Raw genomic sequence first — 12,185 nt, forward strand, 5'->3', positions numbered from 1 at the left:
AGGTGAAAGAAGGGAAAGGATTCTTACACAGAGAGGTGAAGCAAGTAACTCTGACGGGGTACTATCTAGGTTTGATAGCAAAGGAGCAATGCTTTTGTTAATTAAGTGACTCCATCGAGGTACTGTCCAGGTCTGCTGGCAGCGGTGCAACACCAGAGATAAAACTAAGACTCTGACAATCTATATTACTTGTGCATTTATAACCCCTCATCTCAAATTGGAACAACTCAGTTGACTTGGCTTGGTATGTGTGTTGCCGATAAAGAGAATGGTAGGGACTACATCTTTAACTCAAGCTAGTGAAGAAGTTGTGACAATCAAAGAATCAAACAATACTTCCGATAGAGTTAGACTCGCTTTATACGAGACAAGGTCTGTATAGAGAGCTAGAGTTCTACCAGTGTGTCACCAATGTTGTAGAAACTACAACCACCCTCCAAAATTTTTCCTTTGCTTCATTTTGGAGCCTCTCTCCTAAATCACAGTAGCTCATCTCGCACTGACCCATGTACTCGTGCTTTGATGGAGCTTTATCTTTTGAATTATGGCTTGTGTTTTCTTACTCTATTCTCTATCAAAACCACAAGCTGATCTCTTGACTTGGTTTCCACCCAGTTCTAGGCTCGCCTTAGAGAATTGTACAATCCTTGAGGGAAACTAGCCTTGTTCTCGGGAATTGCGAGTTCAAGCTGATAGTGAGACTTTAGCTCCAAAATTGTGAAGAACTAGTGGACAAATAGCCTTCAGTTGGGAAATTGTGCATAACATGAGAGGTAGCCCAGAGCCACTCAGCCCAGAAATTGTGCAGGACCTCACTATGCTAAAAAACTATGCAATGCATGAGCCAAATAGTTTCCCAGTCCTTCCCATAACTATGAAATATTTCTGGGCAATGCATGGTAGGTTCTCCCTCAAAAAAGAAAGAAAACTAAAGGGAAACAAGCATCCTTAGGAAGCATGGATCTATTATGAGCTTCCCGAAGGTGGTATATTGTTATCTTTAGAAGTTTCCGCCATGTGTCACTTTTTTCCTTGATCTCAGACATATGTGTCATAAATTCCAATTGGATCAATTATATGCAATGGATGCCTCTAGAGATCATTTTTACATTTTATCATCAAGATATATCATTCCCGAGGAGATCAAGGAACATTCGGAGCATTGTCGTCTCTTTTCCAAGTGAGTTTCACTTTTATTGTCTTTTGCCACCTTTTTTGTCACTTTTTGTTGTTTAGCTTTTGAGAGTGTCGTTTCACTTGTTTCTCTAAATGACTGCTAGCATTTTAACTTGTTTTATCTTGTATAAGTGTTTTTCCAAGTTATAGATTTCCTTTCCCAAGTGTCACATGATTTTTCCCATTTTGCACAAATGGTCATTATTGTGGCGACTCTCTTCACATACTTCGTTGTCCTTAAGTTTTATTAATTGTTGCACTTGTTTCACATTCATACATAAACACATAGTCAGATATGCACCCATCATCACATCATTCTTCAGATATGCTTGATTTCCACATTCCTCATGGGTAGATCTGGGCTCATCTTGCTAGGATCTCACACTTCACTACATGCACTATGCAATCTAGGATCTCAATGCCTTTTCCTTGGCTTCTGGAATTGTGTAGAGCCTGTCTTGGCCTAGCTCCAATTGTACACTACACAGTTCTAGGATCTAGTCTCCCATATTGGCCATTGAGATTGTGCAATCCATAGTCTCTGCCAGGCCCTGACTTAGACTAAACTACACATTGTGTAGTTCCAGTCATCAAGACTCCAAAATGACTATTGGGACTATGCGACGCACATTTCCCATAGTCAGTTAGTCACCCCTGTTAGTCAAAATTTCACAATCCCTCTCATTAGATGCGCTGATTTCTTCTTGATCATGCTATGAAGTTAGATTTGTAAGAGCTAATGTTTTCTTTCCATGAGTGTCCTTTTTGTCCCATAGGTACCACACTCGTGAAGCACTTCTCTCTAGTAGTCACTATACCATGGTTCCAAAAGAGAATTGATTCAAGAGAGACCACTGAAAGCAGTCCTAGCGAAGCAATTGAGCAAGCGCTAGTTAACTTGCCAATATATGTAGACACTCATCTATTCATAGAAAATGAGCCAACACTAACATGGAAGCAAGGCCAACAACAGTAGCAAAAAGAAAAAATTTAGTACAAGATCAAGGAAAGAGGAAGTCACTGACATAATAGTGGGAGAACAAAGCTGTAGAGTGGAAGAAAATTAAATATTCATGCAAGCAGCTTTGACAGCAGAAGAAAAATGAATTAGAGGACAAAAGAAACATAGGAGAGGAAGAGAGAAAAGCAGAGCTTGTAGGTAACAGAGCTGAGATCGCGACAAGCAGAAGAACAACCGAATGAAGGACAAGAGCTGAGGAGGAAAGAATAGGAGGAGAAGTAGAAGTAGGAAGAAGAACAAAGGAAAGGCACAGTGGTAGAGCAAACAACACCAATACAAGTTGATGAGCTGGAACAACCAGCAACTGAGGAAAAGAGTGAATAGATACAGGTTCCCTCACAATTTCTAAACAGAAGAACCAAGTTGGGCTAGAGATTGATGAGTACATGGAGCAGCTAAGATGAGAGCTCACCAGGGAAGACTTGGAGCTGAGTGCACATAACATGCAAAAGTACATTGGTGGTCCCGTCATGGTCAACACCATGTTGCACATGCTTCAGAACGAGTTGGATATAGGTTCCAAGACCATATACCCATGTGCTATAGAGACAAGAGTCCACTATCAGAAAGACACCACCAAGTAGTTTGGGGACATCATCATGCAGTACCAAGCTTGGCACCAATATGTGACTCAGAAGCACCAAGTGGAGGTTGTCGAGTTGGCCTTTCGCCAAACTTCAGAATCATAGTGTTTTTTCTTGTTACGCTATCTCTAGCCTATTTTGTCTTACATGGGTACATGTGGAAAAGGTAATATTATTTGTAAATATATTGTAAGTGAAATTCAAAGTGTCATTAGTAGAATGTGAAAGGTTATCATGTTATGTAATGAGTTACTTGTAAGGAAGTTGAAGAGTCATGAGGGTAGTCAAAGAGTCACAAAAGGGAATGTCAAGGGTCACCCACTCCTTGTTATAAATAGAATCTCATAACTCATAGAAGGGGCTTTTGGGAGCCAATATTTTGGCTAGGCTTAAGCTTAGAGAAGGCTTGGGAGTATTGTGACGAGCCTTGGCTTCTCAACAATGTAGAGCAAGTATACTTCTTTGGAGGAGCAGGTGTTATTAACAGTAATGTTCCACTATTGGGGCTAGTTGTTGTCATTGGTGTATGTATGGATGGAAATTTCACTTATAATAATAATAACTGAGCCAACACGCTTTCATGCATATGTTGCTATTTTAGTTGGAATATTCTTTTTCTTTAGCAATTTATGTTGTTTAACTTACACATTTTCTTATGAACTATTTTGAATGCGATTGTATGAATCTTTTTGAATGCATGTTGTTGGATCAACCCGTCACTTTGGTTTGTGGACTATTCCACATTTCAGCTTGTGATTTCATTTCGCTTGTGTGTTCCTTTAAATTTGTGTACTATTACAGGCTTCTAAGGGGCACACTTCCTTTTCCCATCCATGTGTTAGAACCCCCATGCATCTCACTTGACTCACTGCAAGGTCACACACTTCCTTCCAACAAAATTCATCATACTTTATCTCTGTGCGCTTCCATGGTCAAGGAACTACATTACCACCCACTATTGGGACTCCTACTCCAAATTGTTTGATGTCTAGTTGGGACTTCTTAGCAAAGAGATCCCCTGAATTTTGGCGGGTGCAACACCATCAAAAATATGCTAGGTTATTGGGATAGGGGACTGAGGTTCACTTCCCCAATAATAGAAAACAAACATATCATCTTGAGATAGGGCGTGTAAATCCACTTTTAGTGGCACAATCTAGGAAGCCCTTCTACCACAAGGGCTAAACACTAGGCTATATTAGGACATTTAGAGTGACCTCCCATCTCTACTTAGAACCAGTGTTGGTTATATCTAGGAAATGCATCATACTTGTGGGCGTCTCCTTCAGGAGGCTCTAGACTTGATACCCTACCCTTGTGTGTAGTTTTAATTGATGACTATCCCTCGTGGAAGTGTTTTTGTTGGTGGTGACATTAGTGGCCTATCATATGATTCTATCATAGGTGATAGTGAGGGGGTTACTCCTTGTTGTACTTGGGGAGGATTTAAGGAATACTCACTCGATCCTCTTGGAGGGTGTTCCATGACTCATAATATAACTTGGTCTCAAGTTGGATTGTTAAGTAGACAAATTTTATAACTTTCCCAACCATTTCCACACCATTGACCTGCAAATTGATTAAGTGATATTTATCGGCCAGAGGATCTCTTTCCCACTCTAGTTTTCTTGGTTTGTTTCCATAGGATCTCTTTAGTGGGTGATGTTTTCTCTCTTGTATATAGTGGCCTTGGGAATTTTATTCATTCATGCTTATATCACCTTTGGGTGCCACCATGACATATTTTCGTTGCATCATTCTCATAGAATTGCGGTCCTTCCCCCTACGAGGTAGTTCCACCTCCCCATAGATGTAGACTTAATTAAAACATAGGTACATTTGTGTCTCAAGATTATTTGGGTGCTCCTCAGAGGCCCAAACCTTCCATTAATAGAGTGGTTGACCAAGATCTAACACCTCATCATCCTACCTTTGAACCCATCTTGTTAGGTAGGGATATTGACTTATCTAGATATTTACACAGTCCCTTACATGATTCATTCATTGATAACATTAATAATTTTTTGTTGGAACCAATTGTGTATACACCTATAGTTACTAATTCTCTTCCACAGGCCATGTCCACATCCATTCCTTTGACCATGGATCCCTTCCAAACTACATCCTTTGAAAACTATTTCTCCTCATTTTGACAGAATCTTAGTGGAATTCCACCATTTGTCACATCCAATATGGATACCTCCACATCAGTGACCTTTACATCTCCATTCACAATGAATAGAGGTTGTAGTTCCATTGAATCTAATATCCCTATGTCTCCTATTGGAGGGTATAACTTTTCTTTGAGATTTGGTTTCACGGGCCTCACGATGGGTTTAGGTATCTCCGTAGGAAGTATGAAAATATGCAATAATGGATTTCCATATGGTTGGAACCCTTTTAGTGTATCCATGTCATCCTCTAGCAACACAGGAGGTATGGTCATTTCTAGTGGGTTCAATAATCCTCTTGGCAGTTCACTGAATGGAGGACCTACATTCTAAAGTCACACATTTGATCCTTGGAATGGGCTTAGGGGGAAAAACACTTTTTACATGTATAATCCATGAGTTCCTGATCCTATCAATAACACCTTCGGATCCCCCTATGGTCTAGGAAGTCAACAACCTCTTGGAAATCCTTTTTCCACTAGGGTCACTTACCTTGGAGGCGTTAACCAATATCAAATTTACATGGGAATTAGAGCTAAAAACTATGGTCAATCCACTCTTGTGCATAGAACTACTACTGGAAACAATGATATGGGGGGAGGAAATATCCTCCACTTGTGTCATAAGGTGCCTCTAACCCCTGTTAAGCTTCATTCACATCTCCTTTCTTAGAAACTCTAGCTTTGCCTGATCTTTCTAAGTTGATGAACGACCCCATATGAAATAATATTGCATGGCCACCTTTTCCACATAAGATGCTAGTAGATATTCCAAAATTCGATGGTAAGATTGGAGAAGACCATGTATCTCATATCACCACTTATCATCTATGGTGTTCATATAATTATTTCATGGATTATAGCATCAAGTTGCATATTTTTCAATAGATTCTCATCAACAATGCTTCCAAGTGGTATATTGATCTAAAATCTGCCATTCACGATACTTTCATATCTTTGGCACAAACATTTGTTAATCATTATAAATTTCATGTTATATATGAAGTAAGAACAAATATCCTCACCACATTTCATCAGGATAACTCCACCCATATTTTTGATCATATTCATGAGTGGAGGAGATGACCAGATTTTCTTCGAACCAAACTTCTTGATGAAGTGATTAATGAGTGGCTTATTAAATATTTACTACCTGGCATCACCTTATATGTGGAAAATGATGGACCTAAAACTGAATATTAAGCTTTCTTGTGTTCCCACCAACCCCACTTGATTTATTCTCAGTTGAACACCTTGTACCAATGCATTCCAAATGCTCCTCAACCATCAACTGGTCCTTTAATTCAGAAATACATAACAAATTCATATGGATTTTTGGGCTTTGTATCATCTAGAAACATAGGATAACTAACCTCTCAAATGGGCCAACTAGACATCTCTTCTAGTGCCCCAGCTAGTCATCCTACTACTCAAACTCGTTATGTCCTTGTTCCCACCATTGAGGTAAATTATTTTCAAGCCCCCTCAAACAAGAATCCTCAACAACTAGGAGGGATAAAGAAAAATAATAAGTCTAGGAATTCATCTAAGAAACAAAGGGCATCAAAAACCCAATATAACACAGGGAGTGGCACAAAAGAGAAGAATAAGAAGAATCACTTTCCCTACAATATTTTTGGGGACTATCATCTTACTCATTAGTGCCATTGAATGGATGAGACTCATTAGTATTTATCGTAACAAACTTCTCATCAACCAGTTGTCTTGACGGATCCATTTATGACCTAGAAACAAAACATGGTTGCAAATCCTCCACCCCCTTAGCAAGGGGGGCTGGTTAAAACTCTTATGATTTCCTCACCTTCAACACAAGATATATTTATGGTTAAGTCAAACATCAATTTAAAAACCAGAGCTCATAATTATGAGAATTATGAGTGGTAATTTTACCTCAGATCCTATGAAACAACTTACACCAGATGGTCAAATTCATTTCAATAATACATCACTGAACATCATGTCATTCTTACCTAAGGGTTCCCTTCAAAAGACTGCACAAAACCCCAATGTGAAGGCCACTCACAATTCTAGTATTGTTAAGCATTTGGCCCAAGCCCCAACTACCATGTCTTCATTAGAAGTGTTGCAAAGTTACCCAACACAATAAAAATAACATTTTTCTGCTATCAATGGGGTGGATCCCTCAAACTAAAATATTATGACCTTCAATCCATGATTATGGAAACCCCGTCTTACACATCATTTAGCATTCCAGCTAATGGTCCACTTTTTTTGACAACGCATTCATAGGATAGCCTTGGAAAAGGGGGCATTGATTTGTCTCATGTCTTTAAAATGTTGGAAAGCTCTCAATTCTCCCATTTTTTTTCTGCACCTAGATCAACCTTGAATGCCTTTGATGGGCACACCTTGTAGCTTCAAGGGGTGTTTTCAACTTTACTTATAGAGTTAGGAGAACAAATGATCATTATTAAGGTCAAGGTCCTCGATGCACCATTAGATTATAACCTCCTCCTTGGGTGAAGTTGATTTTATGGTACGTTTTTTTTATGTCATCATTATTCCACGTCATGATGTTCCCCCTTGAGGGTAAATTCATCACTATCGACTAGCTAGATTTTTCCAAGCTTGATATTTGATTTCATCATAGTCAATTGGTCTCCTTTGTAGGTGATCCTTCCACTCTTGTAGAGAGTATTGGGGTAGGAATGCTCAAAGACTCTTCCTTGATGGGTATGTTCCCTCTCCTTTATCCTAAAACGTTAGAGCCAACCCATGCCATCAATATGATCACCTCAATCTCATATGACTCCGATGGGTCTACTGATCCTTGGATATATTTTTCTCTTGGAAATATTATCACTTTTGGTGAAATGGTGTCTTTCAAGCATGACTCACATTATTCCCATGATATAAAAATTTCTTCTTCCTCCATCGAATATGATTTTGACAGGTCCACTAATCGTGGATTGATCCTTCTTTTGAGGACTTTGGCATGTTTAGTGAAATGACATTGCTTGACATTGAGTCAAGTTCTTCCCAAAACATCAAAATTGATTCTTTTTATATTTATTTCAATCATTATGGGCCCCTTTACCCATCTATCATCCCATCAAGCCCTCACCATGATGTTGGGTTTGATCCTTTCCCCCTTCCTATCACTCATTCTTGTTTTTGTGCCTATGATGTCGACCTCGAGGAAGATATCCTAATATTTGATATGTCTTGGGAAGACCCATCTCATCCTCTATTGTTTTCCCCTTGGTTGAACCTATGGAATGGTGACTTCCACACCCTCAATTCTCGGCAACATGTCTATTGAGTGAAATATCCTGATATCACTCATGATGTGCTCTTTGATTAGAATCTTGTGTAGTTTTCTAGTGTTACCCCTATTAACACTCAGAATCGCAGGGTTGCAAATGACTTTGTGATCAAAGTGGATTGTCCTCATGATGATATTTCTCTTTACATCACTCTGTATCCTATCATCCATGAAATTATTCATCTTTACATGAATTTATGCTTGGAATTAATTCATAGCTTCCCACAGATTCGTGTCATTAGATCCTATGCCATGCACCTCCCACCTGGTTTTACAATGCCGTTACCATCATCAAAGAAAATGGTGCTTGTCACATCTGTGTAGACTTTAGACATTATTCTTTTCCAAATACTCTTTATTCCAATGGGTACATCATCGTGGAGCCCTATGTTGGGTTCCTCTTAGGGCTATACTATCTCTAGTTTTATGGGAATAACGCCCTGTACATATGTATGTAGTATGCTTTCTTTTTACTTTTTTTTTCATGTTGTCATGTTTTAGTCCTCTTGTTATCATGTTTGGTACTTTTTTTTCATATTCCTATATCCCCTTTGATCTATTTTGGCTCTGCCGATGGCACCAACCATAGTTCTTGAAACATTGCTTCCTCTGCTTGGTGCTCTTTCATTCACCGAAAAACGTTTGAGTTCAGGGGGAATATTTCTTGGCCCTGCCACCAACAATGTTGTGAAATAAAATGTTGTCATTGAAATCCTAACCAAGGCCATAGCTCTAGGTGTTCATCAGTTGGTGGTTAATCTATATTCTCTTCTCATGTTATTGCAGCTAAATCATGTCTATCATGTTTATCATCCTATATTATTTTGTCATTTCTGAAGGGTATGTCTGCTTCAAAATTCATTTGATTGCAACATTTAGCAACATGTACCCAGGAATTAAAATACATCAGTCAATTCATTGGCTAACTATGTGTTGGTCCATGACATCTGTCACATCTCTAATCAAGATAACTAAACATGTATGTGTATAAACAAAACTATGGGACCCATTGTATATCATTTATACATCCATAAGAAAAATATTGAAACCCATATGTATATATGTAGAAGATATTTTGCATACATCATCATCATAATATGAAAAACCGGTACAGTTTCAAAATTGGTCTCAGAGGCCCAGGTTCATAAGGCAGTTACATCAGCACTAATGTCCATATACAAAATTCCTCACAGATAGTAAATAGTGGAACCCTATCAATACTAATCATCTGATTCATGGTGTGCTTGATAACACATTACTATCTTGGCGAGTTGGTGAAGAAGTTGTCTCATCCTACTAGACACACCAATGGTGTGGAACTACATATGTCTCAATATCTCATCTAGTTAGGTCAACAGTAGTCCCATCATCAACCCCTCCAAGTTCTGTTGCACTTGCCTTGGCTCGTTGCAATTTGAGTCTTCTTCCTCAACTATCTCCTCCTATGCCTCCTATGGATTCATAGCTCTCACTACCCCTCATCAATCATAAGGAGTTCTATATTTAGGTATTTGAGGTGTCACAACTATGTCATTCATGCATGTTACCGATTATTACACTATACCATAAAAAAACAAAACAAAAAATAAAAAATGCATTTCGCTTACCCGAGGGACCCCACTACTCGTGAGGGGGGAAATTAGGTCAAGATCATGATGGAAATATACTCCAACATATTCCTAATCATTAATCCACATGAGCTACATATATAACCATATGAAGTGATCATGTCCATATGATTGAATGGCCATTCTGCCTCCTAAACTTAATAGCAATTCAACCCATGTATCTAGCTATGGAACTTATCTCTCTAACAACATTTGTAGGAAATGTAGTCATAGTAGTAGTAACCTATCAAAGAAGATAGATACTATCTTGTTTTCATAACCAAAAATAGCCTTCTTTGTAGGTTTTAACCCTGTACAAAAATCACCTGCAAACAAATTCTTAAAAATAGAAAATATACAATGGCTATCAACATAAAAGAAATACACAAAGATTTTCCCCTGGATCCCAAAACCGGGACTACCAGTTTTATTTTTCATTATGTTCCTTTCAATGTTACAATACATATATATATACATGTTGAAGCATTCATAACCCCAATCCATCAACCTTGTATTAGAACATAACCATAGTTTCCTTGATTGGATCTACAAGATACCATGGGCAGAAAACCATCATGCCCAAAACCATGTGCAAAACCCATTCACAAAACCATAGGTAGGTTCGCCACCTAATATAAGGGCACGTGGCACTAGTTGTGGAATGAATATAACACACACCCAACATTCTCCCACTTGTTGTTTTCTTTCCAGACATGGGGTCATAGGAAAGCTTAGTCATTGGTCCAGCCCTACAATGCCCATTGTTTCTCTACACTGAGAAAAATTTTGAGTGCTCAAAAACTTCGTCAAAGCATCTGCAAAATTCTTCAAAGTTTCCACATTTACCAACAACACCATTTTGTTCTTAACCATATACCTCACAAAGTGATACTGAACATCAATGTGCTTTGTCTTTGAATGATAAGCAGGGTTCTTTGCCAAGAAAATTGCACTTTGTCTATCATAGTCTATCCTTATAGCTCATTGCACTAACCCCATACTTGAACACAATCTCTGCAACCAAACTGCTTCCTTTCTTGCATGAGTGGCTGCCATGTAGTATGCCTCTGTAACTAAAAGTGCCACTATAGACTGTCTCTTTCTCATCTAACTGACTGCACCTCAAAATAGGTTAAACACATACCCACTTGTAGATCTTCTCTGACCCAGATCTCCAACATAGTCTGCATCAACAAAGCCAAAAATTTCCAAAACTTTATCCAATCATGGTCTTCCTTGGTACCACAAAGCATAATCCCTAGTGCCATGCAAATACCTGAAAACCCACTTCACTGTTTTCCAATTCTCCTTCTTTGGTTTTGACATAAACCTACTCAATAGTCCCACTTCATGTGCAATGTATGGTCTAGTACAAACCATTGCATACATTAGGCTACCTACTACACTTGTGTATGGAACACGTGACATGTCCTCTTCCTCTTCTTTTGTCTTGGGACACTGTTGAACAGATACCTTTACAACTACAGGAATATGAACCTTCACTGGTTTACTATCCTGGATATTAAACCTTTGTAGTATTGTCTCAACATACTTCCTCTGGTTTAACCAGAGATTCCTCTTTACACGATCTCATTTAATGTCCATGCCCAAAATATAGTTTGCAGCACCAAGATCCTTCATGTTGAATTTGGAGGACAATTGGGTCTTCAAATCCTTGTCATTTCCAATCAACAACATATCATCCACATACAAGACTAGATAAATAACATAGTTATGAATTAATTTAAAATACGCACAATGATCCACTTTACTTATGGTGAAGCCAATTCCCCTTATAAATGTATAAAATGTATGATACCACATCCTTGGTGATTATTTTAACCCATACAACTAGTTTTTTAACTTGCATATCAGTTCTTTCTTTCCCTTCATTGCAAAGCCTTTAGGTTGCTTCGTGTAGAATTCTTCTTCCATATCCCCGTGAGGAAATGTTGTCTTCACATCAATCTGTTCTACATAAAAATCAAAAGAAACAACAATAGATAAAAATAATCTAATAGAAGCTACCTTAGAAATAGGAGAAAAAATATCAATAAAATCAATTCCCGACACATGGGAATAACCTTTTTCTACCAAACAAGCTTTTTATTTCTCCACCTTGCATTCTAGATTCATCTTCTTCTTAAACACCCATTTCATTCCAATGGGTTTCCGTCCAGCCGACAATTCCACCAGATCCCAAGCCTCATTTTTGTGCAAAGATGTCATTTCATCAACCATGGAATCTTTCCAGAGTTTCCCATCCTCTAAATACACTGCCTCCCTAATAGTTCTAGGACCATCACCAGTAATAGATAAA

This window comes from Pinus tabuliformis, chromosome 8, assembly GCF_031772625.1.
Source record: "Pinus tabuliformis cultivar Carrire ecotype Pingquan chromosome 8, CPIR1, whole genome shotgun sequence".
Lineage (NCBI taxonomy): Eukaryota > Viridiplantae > Streptophyta > Pinopsida > Pinales > Pinaceae > Pinus > Pinus tabuliformis.